The sequence below is a fragment of the Apium graveolens genome, chromosome 7, assembly GCF_009905375.1.
Source record: "Apium graveolens cultivar Ventura chromosome 7, ASM990537v1, whole genome shotgun sequence".
NCBI classification, from domain to species: domain Eukaryota; kingdom Viridiplantae; phylum Streptophyta; class Magnoliopsida; order Apiales; family Apiaceae; genus Apium; species Apium graveolens.
The window spans coordinates 268517093-268538856 of NC_133653.1; the positions used below are offsets into that span (position 1 = coordinate 268517093).

General features: G+C 36.1%; 1 long non-coding RNA gene across 1 annotated transcript; it reads right to left on the reverse strand.

The window, feature by feature from the left end:
* Positions 1 to 18119: 18119 nt before the first annotated feature.
* Positions 18120 to 20879, reverse strand: LOC141673084 (uncharacterized). Its single transcript, XR_012555799.1, has 3 exons — positions 19748 to 20879; positions 19233 to 19632; positions 18120 to 19113 (listed from the first exon to the last, which is right to left on the reverse strand). It is a non-coding gene; the product is annotated as an uncharacterized LOC141673084 (long non-coding RNA).
* Between the last annotated feature and the right edge of the window lie 885 nt (positions 20880 to 21764).

The window sequence follows — 21764 nt, forward strand, 5'->3', positions numbered from 1 at the left end:
CTAGTAATTCCTTAATGCTCATCCTAAGATTTTCTTAAGGTATTCTATGATTTCATTGAACTTGCAGTCAATAACTTCATTATCACACTTAGTGTTTCTAAGCTGTGACAACTGAACTTCTAATTTTTCAATATTATCGTTCTGTTTTACTAAGAGCTTTTTTATGTCTCTCAAAATATCTATTTCCACATTACTCCCCCTCTCAAAGAAGTAGAATATCTGTTGAAGATACTCGGTGATTTTGAAAATTTTTCACTGGGATCTTTACTTAGTCCGAAGTAGGAAAGTAAGTTGTAGATTCCTAGTAAACATCTTCCTGTAATCTGGTTAAGATTATTCGTTGAAGAAACAATAGTGTTAAGGCTATTACTTCCTACTACACCACTGAAGACGTACTTCCTTGGTTCAAGGTCTATCCCTTCATTTAATTTCTTAAACTCTAAAAATTTTCCTTTTTCATAAATATGCGGGTGCATATTAGTATTTAGAATGACTACAGATGATCCAGTTTCTGACATAAATCATCAACTCTTTTGGACATGCTATGAAGTAATTCTTTATTAGAGGTATTAGAAGATTCACCAACCTCTAAGGTTCTTCCTTTAAAACGCATTCTAGGTTTTTGTCCTAGAATTGGCTTATTCTTTGCAATATCAATTGCCCAAGAATTATCTAAAGGACTGATATCTGAAAATTGCTTTTCTTCTACAGATCCTATTTCTGCGAATACATCGTTCAATTCAATATATTCATTTTTCTTATAGTCGATGCTATGATGACTATTGGTTAAAGCATAAGCAACAACATAAGTTAAGCTAAATACTTTATCACCTGCATTCATCAGATTATGTCTCTCAAAGTCATGCACGAAAAATAATATTTGATCAATATTTTTAGTTTCTAAACTAAAACCAAATTTAGGATAGACAATAAACATGAACTTTTGGTATGCTAAATTACCTCTAGCAGCACCTAAAATACAATCTCTTCGGTCATTGATTCTATTACCTATTAAAGCCATTTTAATAGGAGAATCTATTCCTTCTTGAAATTCTGCTTTAAGCAAAATTTTTATAGCACCTAAGTGAACTACACTGATAGTAGATCTTATCTTAGAGTCTATTTTCAACAAATTTTTGCTTATCTCTTCCTTAGTGATTAAAGGCAGATAAACTAAACCTGTAGTATCTTTTATATCTACATGCATTTCTTTGGTAGAAATATAATAAAAGATATGGTTTTTCCTTTTAAAACAATTTAACATAGGAATGTTAAATATTTTTTCTTTTCTTAGATCGAGTCTGCTTCTTTTGATTTTAGAAAGAATTTCTTGCTTTATCAAAAAGCTTGCTTGAAAACCTTTTTCATTCTCTGAAAACTCGATTTCCAAATTGTTTTCATCTTGAGTTTCCTCAGGAAGTTTTTCTGTTAAAAAACTCATTTATGGATTCTTAATAAGATCATAACTGAGAATTCTTTTAAGAGAAGATATCTCTGTTTCTATTTGCATTGAATATCTATTATAGAATTGAACTTGTTCAGTTTTAAATTCTTCTAGATCCCAGATAAGAGATCTAATGTTTCTATTGTCTTTTTCACTGATAATCTTTCTAGAAACCTGTAAAAGGTGTTCTAAGTATTGATAGTTATTCATGGAAATCATGGCACTACCAGATATGTTTACTAACCACGGATGATTATTACTACTCATAAAATGAGAAGATTTAAAAAGATTTAACACTTATTAAAAATACAGAATTCTAAGCATTTGTATTTGCAGTAAGGTTCAGTAATATAATACCTATTTTTGACATACCTAAGTCTTTGTAAGATATGATCCGAGAATTTATTCAATTCTGTAGTTATCCTGATGTTGATTACTCCAAAGATGCACCTGCTTCTTTCCTCACCGGCCACCTGCCTAAATGGTACTTCGCTATGACTTACTCCCTCCAGGATATAATCAAACCTTGATACTGAAGAATTAAATAAACAACAAGGCCCTGATACCAAAATGCGGAACACTTCATAAGTATTGTCAAAATAGGCAAATATTATTTATTTCTCAAACTCTTACATAACACATGGCTTAAAACCCCGTTGGGGTTACTACTCACAATACATTACTAGTACTCTCTGAATTAAGAAAGAGTTTTCATTGTAGATTACAAGATGATCTTTCCTAAAACATAGCTCTCCTTTTATAGAGTAAGGAAGAGATTCTATTACAAGACTAGTCATCTTCTAATAATTCATAAAGTAGATGATATCTGTTTTCCATAAAGTAGATGCTATCTGCTTTCCATAAAGTAGATGCTATCTGCTTTCCATAAAATAGATGCCTTCTGCTTTTCATAAAGTAGATGCCTTCGTCTTCTAATAATTCATAAAGTAGATGCTATCTGCTTTTCATAAAGTAGATGCTATCTGCTTTCCATAAAGTAGATTCCTTACCTTTTCAAAAAGATAAGATGCTCTATTAAAAATGATGTCCTGGTTTTGCTTTGAGCAGTATTCCTGCTTTAGGAAAAAGTCCTTTGTCTTCTACTGAAGTGGAGGGGTCCTCTATTTTATTTTTGCTGGAGCTAGCTTTGTCATTATCTTCTGGCTTGTGAGAGCAGATAAGACAATTGAACATGTACCCTGACTTTGGCACGATTTTCCTTAATCGATTGCACAGTCTGTCTGAGTGGATGTCATCAATCTTTTCATAAAGAAAAGGTCTTCTAAAGATAAGAATCTTGTTAAGATCTTCAGTACTAATCTTTTGATGGAAGTGGGAGGTCATTAAGCAATTACTAGAGCAGTAATTAACTTTGATGTGTGCCTCTTCGTTGATCGCAAATAGCTTTTCTGCTATTATGATAAATTTCTGAACAGCCAATTCTTGCAAATCTTGCTTCTCGACTGAACATGGACTAGCCTGACTTGGACTATAATCTTTTTCCTTACTAATTCCGAGCTGGATTATGGTAATCGGGTATATAGCCTCGTCTTTTTCATTCCAGGAGATGATGCTATTTTCAAATTTTAGGAAAATTTCCTTTCCATTTGCATACTTGGTCCTGTATGTCTTTATGGCCTTTCTGAAATTTTTTGAGAATTTTGAAATTTCCAGAAGATTACTAGATGGATAAACTACGGATAATAATCCATAATTGAAAGCTTCGTACACTAATTCTGGATGAGAATCAGGGTAGCACTATCTGCTTTCCATAAAGTAGATGCCTTAGATCACTAATATGCAGTTTTGCGATATATATTTCCTAGATCAATTTTTCTGTGATTATGAAAAATATCTATACCAATTAGATGACCAAGCGGAATATGTGAAGTATGTAAAATATTATCTCCTCAAAATTCCACTGGTAGGGCTTATGTCACCAGTATTTGTTCATATCAGTGTTTGTCAAACTGAAAATCAAGAGATATCACACGAAGATATATTTGCAGAGATATGTCGGTGTAAAACTTTACCTATTATAGCAATCAATAGTTGAATACATATTAGAATTCCTTATTCACTTGTAACTGTTGTGCATATGTTTTGTACTTGATGATTTCATTAACAAAACACCTAAGTAGATTTTACTTAGTGAAATAATGTAGCACTCGACGGATAAGAATTATAGTCCCGACGGATAACTCATTATAGTCCCGACGGATGATATCTTATTATCCATCGAGTGAGTAGCTTATGTAATAATGAGCCTGTAGCACATTTCTGCATACACCTTTGTATAGATTCTGTAGTAGCATATAAGTCATGTTGACTTTAACTAGATATGCAGAATAGGTTGATTAATTATACATAAATGATGTCTTGTAATTCTGCATAAGTGAAATAAAGTCAAGTGCCAAAATAGCTACCGACGGATGATTAACAAAGCCATCGACGGATGATCAAATGGCTATCAACGGATGTTTAATATAGTAGTCGACGGATGATCAATGAAGCCATCAACGGATGATCATAAAGTCGACGGATGATCATGTACCCAACGGATAAAAGAATTCAAACATCAGTTGACAGCGACAACTGGTCACATGTGTCGGGATGTATGCAAAAAGGAATGAGGAAGCCTATTAACTGGGTAATAGAGAACAAAGTAGCAAAGCATCAAGACTGATAGTTTTTATGGTGATTCTATCTTTTGACTTTGTAATCTTGGTAATATATTAACCAAGAAGTAGCAAATAGAAACAACATCTTAGATACAAAAAGGTGAGAAATCTTTGTAAGCAGAATTATTAGCATTTCTTTGTATTCTCAGTAGTTCAATTTTGTAAGCAGCTGTGAGCACTCTTGCACACAGAGTTCTCTCGATATAATATATATCTCTGGTGGAATTGTTTAAATCCACCAGAAAGTTTTTAAAGACTCTTGTTTTTAATTACTTATGTTTTGATTCAATTAAGTTTTTATTCCGCATTGTGCTAATCAAAACACTTATATTAGTATTCGAGTTTGAACATTTTTATTTTAAGAAAAAGGTTCAAGAATTCCATTCAACCCCCCTTCTGTAATTCTTGCTATATTGTAAAGGGACTAACAATTGGTATCAGAGCAAGCTCTTAATCTACAAAGAGTGTAAATATCAAAACAATTCAGCAAGATGAACAAGAAAGATGTTGGAGTCAAGATTCCTTTTCTAGATAAAGATAATTACCATCATTGGAAGGTAAAGATGCATCTTCCTATGCTTTCTCAAGATGAGGCCTATGTGGACTGCATAGAAAGAGGCCCTCATGTTCCAATGAGAGCTGCAACAGGAAACGAGCCATCAGTTCCCAAGCCAAGGCATGAATGGTCTGATTCTGACATTGAACAAGTCAGGAAGGATAAAAAGGCCATGAATATTCTGTTTAAAGGAGTTAATGCAGACATGTTTGACAACATTATCAACTGCAAAACTGCCAAGGAAGTCTGGGATACTATACAGATAATTTGTGATGGCACTGAGCAAGTTAGAGAAAATAAGATGCAGCTCTTGATTCAGCAATATGAGCATTTTCACAATGAGGAAAGTGAGTCTCTCACTGACATTTTTAGTAGGTTTCAAAAACTACTAAATGCTCTTAAGTAGCCAAGCCAAATAGAAACATGGTGGATAAGTCAAAATTCAAATATTTCAAATGTGGCTTGGCAGGGCATTTTGCCAATGAGTGTAGAAAGTCAGATTCCAGTTTGAAAAAGTTTGAGTCTGTGGATTATAAGAAAAAATACTTTGATCTACTCAAACAAAAGGAAAGGGCTTTTATTACACAAGAAAATGACTGGGCAGCAGATGGTTTGGATGAAGATGAAGATGTCAGCTATGTCAATCTAGCCCTAATGGCCAAGTCTGATGAGACAGAGACAAGTTCCTCAAGCAATCAGGTAATTACCACAAACCTTGCATATTTATCTAAAGCTGAGTGTAATGATGCCATAAATGACATGTCTACAGAATTATATCATTTGCGTGTTACACTTAAGTCTCTTACTAAAGAAAATGCTAAAATCAAAGAAAACAATTTGTTTTTAAGTGAGAGGAATAATGTGCTTGAGTCTCAGTTTATTGATTTTGAGAAATTAAGAATTGAGTGTAAAATTGCCAAGGAGGAATTAACTGAGTCCTTGAAAAAGGAAGAAATTTAGAAGAAGCAGCTCGAGCGTGAACAAGAGGTGATTAAAGCTTGGAAAACATCCAGGGATATCCATGCTCAAATCACCAAAGTTCAAGGAATTGAGTCTTTCTGTGATGAAGCCTGGAAAAAGAACAAAGAGAAACTAGAACCTAATTTGGTAGATGGACTGCTAACAGATGTAGACTCGACGGATGATGAGGACTATCCGTCGGATAATAAAAAGTGTTATCCGTCGAATGATGAAAATCCTCATCCGTCGGCTGTGAGCAAGCCCATTAGCCAAACTAATCAAGCTGAATGAGAAGTATGGGTCTGTTTCCAAGAATTTTGTTTCAGGAGAGTCAAGTCAAGTTAAGAAAGGGAAAAAGGCTAATGTTGGTCACATGACTGTCAAACAGTTAAGTGACAAACTTGAGAAAATTGAGGTAAAAATAGAGACTAAAAGGAAAAACAATAGGAATGGTAAAGTGGGGATTAACAAACACAATAACTACGCACCTGATAAATATGCTCCTAGAAAAATCTGTGTCAACTGTCGTAGTGTAAATCATTTATCTGTTAATTACAAATCTGCCATGCCTACTCCCATGTCTGTTCAGTCTCAATTTCCTAACATGAATGCCATGCCTCCCATGCCTGTTAATGTTATGCCTACACAGAACATGAATGCACAGTTTGCTAATATGCCATTTGCGCCTAATCCTTATTATGCTGCATATAATATGCCATAAATGCCATTTAGCATGCCCTACTGGAATAACATGTTTACACCAAGCATGCCATTTCCTGTTAGTCATAATATGCATGATAATTCTGTTGCAATGAATGGTTTCAAAGGTCCAATCCAAATGACTAAGGATAAATCTGAAATTCCTTAATCAAATGAGATAAGACCTAAGAAATAGAAAAATAAAGCTAACAAGGCAGGACCCAAGGAAACTTGGGTACAAAAATTAACTTGATTTGATTTTGATGTGTGCAGGGAAACAGAAAGAATCTTTGGTACTTGGATAGTGGTTGTTCAAGACACATGACTGGTGATTCTACCCTGCTCACAGAGTTTAAGGAGAGAGCTGACCCAAGTATTACTTTTGGAGATGACAGCAAGGGTTATACTGTGGGATATGGCTTGATTTCAAAGGACAATGTCATCATTGAGGAGGTTGCCTTAGTGGATGGTCTCAAACACAATCTGTTGAGTATCAGCCAGCTTTGTGACAAAGGCAATTCAGTAACCTTCAACTCAGAAGCCTATGTTGTGACTAATAAAAGAAGCAACAAAGTGGTTCTCACTAGTGTGAGAAGAGGAAATGTGTACCTAGCTGATTTTAACTCAACTAAAGTAGAATCTGTAACTTGTCTTCTCAGTAAAGCAAGTCAGGATGAAAGTTGGCTATGGCACAAGAAGCTATCCCATTTAAACTTGAAGACCATGAATGAGCTGGTAAAGAAAGAACTGGTAAGAGGTATTCCTCTAGTGGAGTTTTCAAAGGATGGACTGTGTGATGCCTGCCAAAAAAGGAAGCAGATCAAAGCATCATTCATGAAGAAACTTGATTCAACAATTGAAGAACCTTTGCAATTGCTTCACATGGATTTATTTGGACCAGTCAATGTATTGTCCATTTCAAGGAAAAGATTTTGCCTAGTAATTGTAGATGATTTCTCAAAGTTCTCTTGGACATATTTTCTAAAATCTAAAGATGAGGCTAGTGAAATCATCATCAATCACATAAGGCAAGTCAACAATCATCCTGATTTCAAAGTTAGAAGAATCAGGAGTGACAATGGAACTGAGTTCAAGAATTCTGTCATGAGAGCATTTTGTGAAGAAAATGGGATTCTGCATGAGTTTTCAGCAACAAGGACTCCACAACAAAATAGAGTAGTGGAAAGGAAGAACATATCACTTATTGAAGCTGCAAGGACAATGCTTGAAGAATCTAAACTGCCAACATATTTCTGGGCTGAAGCTGTAAATACTGCATGCTACACTCAGAACATTTCACTGGTTAATCAAGCAAGATGCATGACTCCCTATCAATTGTTCAAGAACAAGAAGCCAACTCTAAACTTTCTTCATGTCTTTGGCTGCAAATGCTATATCCTGAGAAATCAAACTGATCAAAATGGGAAGTTTGATGCTAAAGCAGATGAAGGAATTTTTGTTGGATATGTTGTTGGTAAAGCATACAGAGTCTACAATCTAAGAACCAATATTGTTGTGGAATCTATACATGTTATGTTTGATGATAAAAAGATTAAAGGACTGAAAGATGGAGATTACCATGAGAGCCTCAAATTCGATAATGTGGAGATGGTTAGTGATGACAGTGATGATGAAAGTGATCAAGAAACATTGTTTAAGGATAATGCAGACAAATCTACTACCAATGAAGCACAAAACTCAACATCTATCGAGTTGCACAATGCTTCATCCGTCGGAAGGCAATCTGCGTTATCCGTCGGAAGTCAACCTGCCTCATCCGTCGGTACTCAAAATTCACCATCCGTCGGGTTATCAAAAGGAGCAGGAGGTCAAGACAGATCACCTATAGAAAGTTCCCCTTTCTTAAATCAAAGATCCACAAACTCAGGGGGAGTTTCTAGCAATCAAAACTCAATCACACATCAAGACTACCATGAGGTCTCTTCATCTAGAGCTAATCTACCGCAACAAAGGAAATGGACAAAAGATCACCCCTTTGAGCTTATCATTGGTGATGTTTCTTCTAGAGTTCAAACAAGAAGAGCAACTCAGGAAGAATGTCTATACAGCAGCTTTCTGTCAAAGGAAGAACCAAAGAAGGTAGAAGAAGCTTTGTTGGATCCTGATTGGATTTTAGCTATGCAGGAGGAGCTAAACCAATTTGAAAGGAATAATGTATAAAAGCTGGTACCCAAACCTAAAGGAAAGAATCCAATAGACACCAAGTGGGTATTTAGAAACAAGATGGATGAAAATGGCATAGTAGTCAGGAACAAAGCTAGATTGGTTGCTAAAGACTACTGTCAGCAAGAAGGAATAGATTTTGATGAAACATTTGCTCCTGATGCAAGACTTGAAGCCATCAAAATCTTCTTAGCCTATGCAGCCCATGCCAATTTCAAGGTCTATCAAATGGATGTCAAAAGTGCCTTTCTGAATGGAGATTTGGAGGAAGAAGTATATGTCAGTCAACCTCCTGGTTTTGAAGATCCAAATTTTCCAGAGTATGTCTATTATCTTCTGAAAGCACTTTATGGACTGAAGCAAGCACCTAGAGCCTGGTATGACACTTTATCAAAGTTCCTTTTGGAAAATCACTTCACAAGAGGTACTGTAGATAAAACTTTATTTTTCAGAAATGTTAATGGCTCTAGTATACTTGTTCAAATTTATGTAGATGATATTATTTTTGGCTCTACAGATGAGAAACTTTGCAAAAAGTTTGTCAAATTGATGCAAAGTAAGTATGAAATGAGTATGATGGGAGAACTAACTTACTTTCTTGGTTTACAAGTTAAGCAAGTTAGTGATGGAATATTCACTAGTCAAACTAAATATATTTTTGATCTTTTAAAAAAGTTTGATCTAATGGATTGCACATCTGTAAAAACTCCCATGGCCACTGCAACTAAGCTTGATTTAAACGCTACTGAAAAGTCTGTGGATATTTCAAGCTATAGGGGCATGGTTGGCTCACTTCTGTACTTAACAGCTAGTAGGCCAGATATAATGTTTGCTACATGTTTATGTGCTAGATTTCAGGCTGATCCTAGAGAATCTCACTTGATAGCTATTAAGAGAATTTTCAGATATCTCAAGGGAACACCAAACCTTGACATTTGGTACCCTAGAGATTCTGGTTTTGATCTAACTGGTTATTCAGATGCAGATTATGCAGGTTGTAGAATTGATAGAAAGAGCACAACAGGAACCTGTCAATTTCTAGGAAACAAGCTTGTGTCCTGGTTCAGTAAAAAGCAAAATTCAGTTTCTACTTCTACAGCTGAAGCTGAATATATTGCTGCTCGCAGTTGCTGTGCACAGATTTTATGGATGAAAAATCAATTGCTAGACTATGGTCTGCAAGTTGAGAGAATTCCTATTTTCTGTGATAACACAAGTGCAATTGCCATCACTGAAAATCCAGTACAACATTCAAGGACAAAGCACATAGATATCAAGTATCATTTCATAAGGAAACATGTGATGAATGGTACTGTGGAGTTATATTTTATTCCAAGTGAGAAGCAACTTGCAGATATCTTTACCAAGCCACTGGATGAATCCACCTTTTCAAGGTTGGTAAGTGAGTTAGGTATGCTTAATTACTCTTAAATCTATCTGAGTTATTTTACAAATTGTAATACAGCCAGAAATTTAGTTGATTTTTAAGTCTTGGATGAAATTTTGGCTAAGTCAAAATTTACATCTCGACGGATGACCCTTATCCATCGAGTTTAGTCATCCGTCGATATACTATTTGCTAATGAAAATCAATTACTTTTCTGGGATCTTTTAAAACTCGACGGATAACAGTTTATCCTCATCCGTCGAATTGTCTTAATCTCAGCCGTTAATTCCCTGTACATTATCCATCGAGTATACTTACAGTTTGTAAGCATTGCACGACGGATAATGGGTGGAATTTTTACAGTTTATTTTTAAACGGCTATTTTAGGCAATTTCTATTGGTTAATTTACTTTACTTTATTATTTTTATCAGTTATTTTTGAGATAGTATAAAAACTTATTTCATTGCAATTATTTTCTTTATTATTCTCAAATTCAACTACTCTTATTTCATTCTCTCTCAAGCAATTATTCTCCTTCTCTTCAAGCTTTCATTCTCTAACAATGGCACCTGTAGTAAAGATTATGTCTCAAATTGGGTTCATTTATGAGAAGAACAATTTCACTGCATTGGTTAATAAGGGTATTCAGCAATCAGAGGACTATCAAAAGATGATGGACTTTGTGAAGAACTGCAAGCTAAATTACGCCATGCTGGAATCACCCACAATCTTCTGTGAAGTTGTTGAAGAGATGTGGACCACTGCAATCTATAACTCTACTGACAAGACCATCACTCTAACCATCAAAGGTAATGAATTATGTGTCAACAGTGATGTGATAAAAGCATGTTTCAAAATTCCTGATAATAATGTGACTTCACCACACAATGACACTGATATTATCAATATGCTTAATTCCATGCATTATGCACTTCCTACTTCTAAACTGAGTGATATTAGGAGAATGGGTCTTAGGAAGGAGTGGAGTTTCATGTGTGATATAGTTACTACGGTTTTCTTTGGAAAAGTCAGTAATTTTGATTCAGTGAATATTTCCATGCTTAACATGCTATACATGCTTATTACAGATAAATTTTATAATTTCAGTGACCTTGTCTTGTTTGAGTTAGGTTTTAAATTAGGTGAGTTAGCTAAAAGAGGTAAGAATGTGTATTATGCTAGATTTTTCATGTTATTGGCTAACCATCTGTGTGAAGAGATTGTGCTTGAGAACCCAAACAACAAACTGGTTTGTTGGGTTCAAGAGAGAAGACTCATTGCAGATTTGAACAAGGCCAACCATCACAAGGATGTGCCACTGTTCTACTTTCCTGTAATGCAGGCACCTCAGGTAAGTGAGGTAAGTTCATCCATCCCTACAACTATTCCAACCTCCACTATTTCTTTGAGTTCAAGAGTAGCTATGGCAACTGTACCAATGACCATACAGTTGCCTACCAAAGCTGCCAAAACTACTACTATTTCTAAATCCAAATCAAAGAAAACCCCCTCTGGTATCTCTCAAAAGATACCAGTTGAAAAATCCACCAAAACCAAAGAGGGGAGTGTGAAGGAGGGTAAGTTAGGTGAGGGAAGGGGTGAACATCAAAGAAACCCCAAGAATAAGGTTGGAGAGTTGAGTGAATCCCAGCCTAGCCATACTGCAGTTTTCCAACAAACTGCAGTGCTTAAAAAAGATAAAAGCTCACTTCTAGCTTCATCCTCCCAAAAGGATGCAGTATTGAACAAAGCTCTCAGCCAAGAGCACAGGCCAAAAGGGTTAGGGATACAAGCTCACCCCAAACTTATACAAGAAAGAAGAAATCTAAAACCTCTGGGGATGCACAGGGCACACACACAGTGCAAACTGGTGCTAAAGTCACAATCCCTGCACTCTCTTAAATTCAGTTTGATGTGGCTCCAATAAATGTGGAGTCACGGCCAAATCTCTAGTTATAGAAGCATCTCATACACCATAATCACCAACAAACTCTCTGGAAGTGGATATGATAAACACTTCAATTCCTGATTCCCCTTCTTTAACTCTGTTGGGAAAGCCAAAATTCAGTGCGAGTGAGCATCATCTTTTAGATGATTTGTTGGCTCACTTGCCAATTCTTTCAGAAACTATTGTGACATCTGTGCCCCAAATATCTTCAATCAACACAGAGTCAACAATAGTTTCTCTTCCCACCTCATTCATTTCTACTCTCTCGACGGATATTGCTCATCCGTCGAGTAGTGATTGTATCCTGATGGATAAGCCTAACAGCAGTTATCCGTCGGATAGCACTACCACTAACTCGATGGATATCACTCATCTGTCGAGTATCTCTGCACAACTCCAAACTTCAATTATTTCAAGTGCAGAAGATTTAGTGGTTGTACAGTCACTCTTAGGACTGAGAGAGGAGAGTGTCTTGAGTGAGAGGCTGGGTTGCTCCCAGGCAAAAGGAGAGGAAATGAGTGAAACTTAGCAATCCATTTATTCAGGATTGGCAAAAGGGAGTGAGAGGAGTCCCACCTTAGTAGATGAAGGTGAGGGTGTGAGGGTGGGGAGCCAGGGTGAGACCCTGATACAACAAAAGAGAGAACATGAGAGAAAAGCAGGTACAAGGGGTATAAGGGTGGATCCAGCCATTGCTCATGAGTCAATGATTGTGGATGATGCTGAAAAGGGAAGACAATTTCAGCAACATTACAAGGCTGTAATTGATAACATTTCCTTGGATGCTGACACTTTTACTCATCCTATGTCAGCCTATCAATTGTTGGCTGCTCAGGGCAATGAGGAGGCAGAAAAGACTTTGAATCTGGTGCATACTTCAGAATCTCTACAAAGGGATAAAGCTGCTGTCAATTTAATGCCTTCTATAACTGGTGAGCCAGATGAGGATTTTGAAGTAAATTCTAATGATGATGACTCTATTTCATTTGATGGAAGCATGAACTTAAGGGGAGATGAAGGCCCAAGTTCTATTCCAGATTTACCTGAATGGGCCTTGACAAAGGAGTCCACGCCAAGAAAATTTGGTGTATCCTTGGTCAAACAAATCATGTCTATCCAAAAGGCCATTCAGAAGAGCTCAAATGCTGGTACCAAGGCTATTCTTCAAGCTCACCAAGATTCTCTACATCTCATGAAGATACATCAATTAAGACAGAATTTGAGTGTAGATGAACTCAAAAAGGATATAGCTGACTTGAAGACCTACAATTCTGAGAAGCTAGATTCAGTCATGCCATATGGTACCATGCAGGATCTATTACTGAGACTGAGAAGAGAATCAGATTCTGAAAAGAAGCTGGCCAAGTTGGAAGATAGAGTTCAAGTTATTGAAAATTCTGTGGCCATCATTCTTCAAAATCAACAGTCTCAGACAAATCTTCTAATGCAACTGGCTCAAGCACAAGGCCTGACTCCTCAACTTGATGATAACAAAAAGGGGGAGAAAGAACCAAGTAAGGGGGAGAAAGGACCAAGTGAAGGGGAGAAACTTCAACTACAAATCAGAAAAGTAATTGTATCTTCAATTACTGTCTCAAAGCCACCAGTTGCAGATGGTATAGATCTGATTCAAGCAGCAGCAGCAAACTTGAAAGTTGTTGAGAAAGGAATGTTGAGTTTGATCAACTGGGAGAAGATTGATGAGGAGATACATAAGAAGTTTCAACTTGTCGAGGAGCCAGTTAAGTCAGCCATCCATCACTCTCAAGTCAGGCAAATCAGTGTGAATGAGATGAGCATGAATTATCTGGAAAGAGGACAATCTTCCTGCATCAAGTCTCCAAAGGATGAAATGATCCTTAAACCAAGGGTAAACTATTCAAAATCATCCTTGAAGAACCCTTTGGATACTGTATGAAACACCCAAGCCTGATGAAAAGAAACTTCTGTCAAGATCAATTGTTTTCTACAAAGATCCGACTGATTCAGCTTCTAAAAAGAGGATTGCTAAGATATTCAGAAATGGGAAGGAAATTTGTGTGATAGCTGGACATCCTCAATTTGCTCAAACAAAGAGAGAAGAAAAATCCAGATTAAAGCAAGAAAAGAAGCAAGCTGCTCTAGATGCAAAGAAGGCTAGACAAAAGAAAGAGCAGATTGCTATCTTAGCCAAGCTACAGGCTGTGAGCTCATCTCAACAAATTCCCTCTCAACCTTCTGAAGCCACTGAATCAAGGAAGCAAATTGAAGAATAGAAGAAATCTCCAAGGAAGAAAGAATTGGCTAAAAGAACAAAAAGGAAACTGGATATTGTTGACAAGGAATTGGGAGATCAATTTCCTAAGGAACCCACACCAGCTACAACTCAAGCATCAAAGCCCTCTGTGGTATTTGAAGATATAAAGGTGGTGGATCCCTACAGGAATATTCATGGTGAACCTATTGTGCCCAAGGATGAGCCAATAAAATGGGATAACATACCAATTCCTGACTTCAATCTACCAATCCTTAGCAAGCCAAAAAGGACAAAGTCAAGGGCAGTCAAGAAAGTGAAGCTGTCTCCTCTCAAATCCAAATCTGTAGTCAATGCTCAGCCCAAAGTCAACAAGGGAGACTACTTGTACTTGTGTGACATCAAAGAATTTTCTGATCTAAACCTCTATCCGGATGAACTAGATGAAGTGAGGGGAATTGATGCATACAGAAACCTACCTGAAAGGTTAGTGTTCAAGTACAAAGGAGGAAAGGAGATTGTGTGGCCACTTCACAGGATTCTTCAAGAGAGCCAAGTTGTACTGATTAAAGTTTATTCATCCTTCAAGAAGAACTTTGGGTTCAATGTCACTGCAAGAAGACTAGTATTGAAGAAGATTGAAGAACTAAGGAGTGTTAGAGCTAAAGATGCACTCCCAAAGACTCTAATTATTCCATACACAGGGAGAAGAGTGCATCTAAGGCCCTACTGGCTAATGGAGTTCATAGATGACAAAGGGGTTGAGAAGATTCTTCAGATTAGAAGACCAATTGAGCATCTCCAGCAATGAGACTCTCTTGGAAATGCAAGAAAAGCTAAATCTCTCAGAATCTGATGAACTGGAATTCCATAGGCAGCTCCAAAATCAGATTGATGAAAACAACAGAAAGCTTGAAAGAAGATCCAGAACTTCAAGAAACTAGAAAAATCTGCTCAGGCTAGAGGAGCATCTTCAAATGACTGTGAGCTAAACTTTGTACATTTTGATTATTTGAAGCACTTTCAGTATTATCTACTTTTCTTTAAAGCTGTATGTTTAGGATGTTTTGTTATCATCAAGTATCTCTTAATTTATGGCTACAATTCTAGTAGACATAAATTGGGGGAGATTGTTGTGCATATGTTGTGTACTTGATGATTTCATTAACAAAACACCTAAGTAGATTTTACTTAGTGAAATAATGTAGCACTCGATGGATAAGAATTATAGTCCCGACGGATAACTCATTATAGTCCCGACGGATGATGTCTTATTATCCATCGAGTGAGTAGCTTATGTAATAATGAGTCTGTAGCACATTTCTGCATACACCTTTGTATAGATTCTGTAGTAGCATATAAATCATGTTGACTTTAACTAGATATGCAGAATAGGTTGATTAATTGTACATAAATGATGTCTTGTAATTCTGCATAAGTGAAATGAAGTCATGTGCCAAAATAGCTACCGACGGATGATTAACAAAGCCATCGACGGATGATCAAATGGCTATCAACGGATGTTTAATATAGTAGTCGACGGATGATCAATGAAGCCATCAATGGATGATCATAAAGTCGATGGATGATCATGTACCCAACGGATAAAGGAATTCAAACATTAGTTGACAGCGACAACTGGTCAAATGCGTCGGGATGTATGCAAAAAGGAATGAGGAAGCCTATTAACTGGGTAATAGAGAACAAAGTAGCAAAGCATCAAGACTGATAGTTTTTATGATGATTCTATCTTTTGACTTTGTAATCTTGGTAATATATAAACCAAGAAGTAGCAAATAGAAACAACATCTGAGATACAAAAAGGTGAGAAATCTTTGTAAGCAGAATTATTAGCATTTCTCTGTATTCTCAGTAGTTCAAATTTGTAAGCAGCTGTGAGCACTCTTGCACACAGAGTTCTCTCGATATAATATATATCTCTGGTGGAATTGTTTAAATCCACCAGAAAATTTTTAAAGACTCTTGTTTTTAATTACTTATGTTTTGATTCAATTAAGTTTTTATTACGCATTGTGCTAATCAAAACACTTATATTAGTATTCGAGTTTGAACATTTTTATTTTAAGAAAAAGGTTCAAGAATTCCATTCAACTCCCCTTCTGTAATTCTTACTATATTGTTAAGGGACTAACAGTAACACATCTTTTAGACTGATTCTGTAGTTGTGTAGTATATAATCACAAGTTAGGTTAGCACTATATGTGTTGTTTATTAATTTATCACACATATAACCTAGCAGCTCTCAAGGATATCTATTCATCCTTTGAGAGAGTATTGTAATTAGTTTTTATTCAATAATATAAAAACTGATCTTATTTGTTGAGTTCTTTAATTCGATTTGATTATTTAACTATATTCACCCCTCTTCTACAGTTGATTTAAGGCCTAAAAATTGGTATCAGAGCTTGCTATTAATACATAAACAATTTAAGATCCATAAAATAATCATTAATTTCAGACAAAAAATCTCAACCAAATCCCCCCCACCACCAGCCACAAACCAAATCAACTACAACATGAGCAGATATGAGGTATCAAACAAACCACTCAAACTAATCAAACTGAAGAAGCAACAAATTTGCACCAAATATGATGCATATGTACAAACACACATCATGCACACACCTAACAAAAAAACTTATGACTTTGAGCGTTATAAGGCTCGTGATAATTCTCGTCCCTAATTAAGATAAGATGTTACTTTGTCAGACTGTAGCATGACAGAGCGACACCTAATAGTGAAATATTAACTTCATTTCAAGAATTAGAAAGCCATCAAAGACAATGAGAATGATCCTACTACTACATTGATGGTACAATTTGATGGCATTACAATAGAAGAAATTAAGAACCTTCAATTATAAAATGCATAGATCTGCTTCCCTAATTGTTTCTTCTCTTTAATTTCCCATTTTTAGTGTATCCAACTAGTGGAATAAACCTGATTCCTTTTTGGAGGAGTCTCTCATAGACATCCTGAGGAAAAAAGAAGCATTAGATTAAATGTATTTCTTTAACAGTTAATTACCGCCTAAAATGATTTTAGTCTGTTTGGTATAGGTGTTGAAATTTTTGAGATAGTTTGTGAACTTGCCTTGTTTAGAGTAAGGAGGATGGAATAAAAAACGGTTACAATTTACAAAATATAGATTAAGTAAGAGAAGTTAATAGTGACGCATTCAGGTGCTGACTTGTATATTCCATGTAAGGGGTACCTCAACTGCACTCTTTGCCAACTTAGCACCCAAGATGTCAACATTTTTGCCCAGTCCCATAATGGTTTTTGCTTTTACTTAACAAATCTCTCACAACCCCTGATCAACACCACAAGGTCCTAATATACACATCCTTTCAGAACTTATCGATAGTTTCCTCCGCCTTGATTCCAAACCTCGTCCACCCTCGAAAAATCCCAATCTCACTAACAAAAATAATTATTGAAAAATCTCCAATCACAAGCACTCTTAGTTTAAGCCATAGTCATACATGAACACACCATAAACTCCGATTTTTTTCTATTCCCAAATCATTCCAAATTGCAAATAATTGGCAACAAACATACAACGGACGAAGCCTATAACAACGTAATTACGAAAACAAAGCATACAAACACATACCCACATGACATTTAAGCGAAAAAACCAATCTTTAACACAGATTGAGACGTGATATAAAATAACAAATCAAAAAACTAAAAAAATACCTGAGCGTGAACTCCATAGGAGAAGCAATTTGATATTCTCATACTGATTTTTGTAGCTTGTAGTAGATTTATAGCATCATTTCCTACTGTTTAGGATTGGGATGGGAAGGCAAGAAGACCATAAACGATGATGATTAAATTCAATTTTGTTGGTGGATGAATTGCCTCTTGGTATTTTTGCCAATAATAATGATAAAGATAAGCGTTTCACAACTTCCTATCACAAGAATTGAGAATAAATTAGAGAGGGCCTCAGAAAATGAGAAAAAAGTTTGAAGCAATCTCAAGGCTGTCGCGTAAATATCCCGAGATTTTCCTTTATATAGATATATAGATGATGTGTTTTTTACACCTGCCGTTGTATACATCTACCATATCTATGCGGGTTATAATATACAGCATTTCCCATATGTCTACTTAGCAGAAAAACCTATAAGAAAATTGACCTCTTGTTGCCTTCTCGATGGGAGCAGCTCTTTTTGTTGAAACTGGCTGCCCGGCCTGCTCTTTATCTGCAAAGGGGAATGCAAGTGAAAGTGAGAGAGCTGCAGGTGCATCTTTCTTCGATGTAATTACTGTCTTGCCAGGAGGCTAATCCTGGTCATGCTTTTCTGTTTGTGTGTTTATGCCTTGAAAATTAAGATTGGGCAAGATTAAGATTAAGATTTGGGTTCCTCATCCACAGATAATGCTATCTTTCTAAGTAAGGAACTACTCCCCGAATCAATGTGCTTCACATGATGACGTTCTACTGGGAAAAAGTACTTTTCGGCATTTCCTGGTGTCCAGAAAATCGATGTCTCATTAGAACCATAGTCATATCTTTTTTTTCTTCATAAAACTGGATGCTGATCATCTATGAGGAGCATCCTGATGATCTACAACGCTTTCTACATCACTTACTGTACTAAAGGATTGTTTGGCTTCCAAGTAAGTATCATCAGGACGAATTCTCGGGCTTTCTATATTGATAACTCTAGCAGATGTCTGTCTTCTATAACGTCACCATCTCTTGATAAAAGCTTTGAAAACATTTGTGTGTTCTGACTCAGACTTTAGAAAGTGTCAAAAGACAAACATGACAAGAGCAATTGTTGATGTGCATCCGAATAACATAAACAGTATCGAAAAGCTATTTAAGACAATGCTAGCCTCTGCATCTGAAATAGTATCTGCATCCACACACTCCTCGGAGTTTATGTATTTTTTATGAAGTTCTAAAAGCTTCCCACTTTCAGTAATGTTCATAATCGCGTTGTTTATGCGTGGAAGCAGAGGAAAGCCCTTCTCGAATGCCTGCCATCGTATATATAAATCCATTAGTTTGATTGTATATTGTAAAAATAGATGGTCCTATGATGGTTCTTAACAGAGCTAGCTAGGGAAAAAATGTATAGGAAGAGATGAGAACTTACGAAACCAAATCCTCCAACCTTGAAGGTTTTCTCGGTTTTAATGAAGCTTTTACAGTACTGAGCAAGAAAGACTTTAGGTGGAGGAACTTTAAAAAAGATCCCAACTATTTATTTAGTGTTGAGAGCTTTTGCATATCCAGCTGCTGTAGATGGATACTTTCTGACCTTTGCAGGGCCAAAACCTAACGTGCCGATTATGTATGATCTAAGAAATGAACCTTGAAAATACCCAACTGTTGCATTCATCTTCTTGAGTGTTGCAACATCCTTTACAGCCGGTTCAAGCTTTTGAGCAGTGAGCATACTAGAAAGGCTAGCTGTGTAACTCTGTATGATTATTAGTGCCATAAAAGCCACACCACCATTGCCATATTTGATAAATTACTATGCAGTCTGTCCCCTGTATATGTTTCCCAAAATCATAATACTAATGTCACGTACCTATTTATATATAAGGCATCTTGTATTTCCTCGAACAAAAATTAGCAGGTAGTCGTGATACTGCAGAAACTTACCGCACAAAGTAAAGAGTGCTAAACGCTAGCCAATACAGAGTTCCAATTTGATTCCAGACAGGTCCTGATCTGAATTCATCATTGTAATTTCTCTCTATCAACCAAACTATAAAGCCATTGTAGATGGTAATGGCTACAATTAGGCCGCAATTTTTTTTATAAAGGGCTTCATGAAGAGCCATATTCGACTAGGTAATCTGGATCGAATTGGGACAATCAACACCATTCCTAAATCTGTGTAAGGCTGTGAAAAGTCCGCATACTTCTGTCTTACTTCTAGAATTGCGACGACACCAGCTACTGCAGAAAAATTCTTATCAAATAAGATTAAGATAAAGATTTATATTAAGATTTGGGATCTTATCTTTAAGGGGTTCCTCATCCACTGACAATGCTGTCTTTCCAAGTAAGGAACTACTCCCCGGATCAATGTGCTTCACATGATGAGGTTCTACTGGGAAAAGTACTTTTCGGCATTTCCTGGTGTCCAATATCAATCATAAAACAATTTATCAGAGTTCAGACGTATTCATTTACTTGCTTAAAATTGAAAACACCACAAAAAATATGAAAAACTATCGAGCATAAGATAGATTTTCGATATACATTGCTTACTAACGCCATTACAGCGCTTACTCATGCTAACACCATGATCACCATAGATAGTGGTCATCACACGACACTACAAATCCAGAATCCAATTAATAAGTGTTAGCGAAGACGTCACAACCAATATCTAACCTCTTAAAAGTAGAATGCATAACTTAGTAAATGAACACTACAAATAAAAACAAATAATCTAATAGAATATTCTAATTTGAGTTGACAATTGCTGCTATAGTAATATTGGGTATTACTTGGTTGAATTGGGTGATCACATAGAAGTCGGTGATCTCGCCAATCTTACCAGACGAGTAAAAAACAGATGGTTAATCGAACCTGAATATAGCCATTGCCATTAGCTCTATTCCAGGATTTAGTTAGCTTCACATCTGGAAAAGTCTGATCATCAGTTACTTTGATTTGGATTGTCGGTTTAACCATCATTACACATATTCTACACATCTGAACTTTTCTTCGTTGAGGGGCATATTATGAATTGGACAGGTCCAATGTTTGTCCCCTGACTGAGGAGCCTGCACTACAGATAACCCTCAATGTCATGCTTGTACAACAAAATATATGCACTAAAATTATAAACCTCCTGATAGATGAGATTGATAGATATGATTCACATTAGGTTGTTAACTACATTAAAGATAACATATAAACATGTCATACCTCTGTAGAAACTATTTGAGCAGCTGGTCATACACTTCTTCGCTTTTTACCAATTGCATAAAAACATGTTTCTAAGCCTTGAACTTAGAACTACAAAGCTATAAGTAATTTTAGTAAGTAGCTTAAAAAAATTGCAATTAGCAAACTCCAAATATTAAATATATAGTAACATGCTGTTCTTACTGTGAATACAATCTGTGATTAATACATATAAATCAAACGAGTGTGTGCGTGAGTAAATGAAATCAAACACAGAAAGAAATGATATAAATAGAAGAGAGATCCTCGAGTCTAGTTGAAACTGTCTCCTTAAAGATATTTCGCCTCTCACCGTATGTGTGAGTCGATAGCCTCCCAGGATAAAACGAGGTAGCGGCGGCGTTACGAATAACGAGTATCTTCAGCGAGCTTGAACGAGAACGAAACTATCACCGAGAGAGGTAGGGTTTTGTGTTTAAAGGCGAATATGTTTTTGGTGTGTCTAACCCTAACGCCTTAGAGGTATTTATATAGGTGTAGATAGACTTGTGCGCTACTCTTTTCCATAATTAAATAACATTAATTATGGAATCGGTGTAATACTTACAAGCTACTCTATTCCATAAATAATCTGAAACAGAATCATATTAAATATATCAAGACATACACCATATCAATTAATCTGAAACAAAATCAAATTAATTTATGACATAATATTTGAGCCAATTTCTAATAGAAAATAATAATTTCCATTATT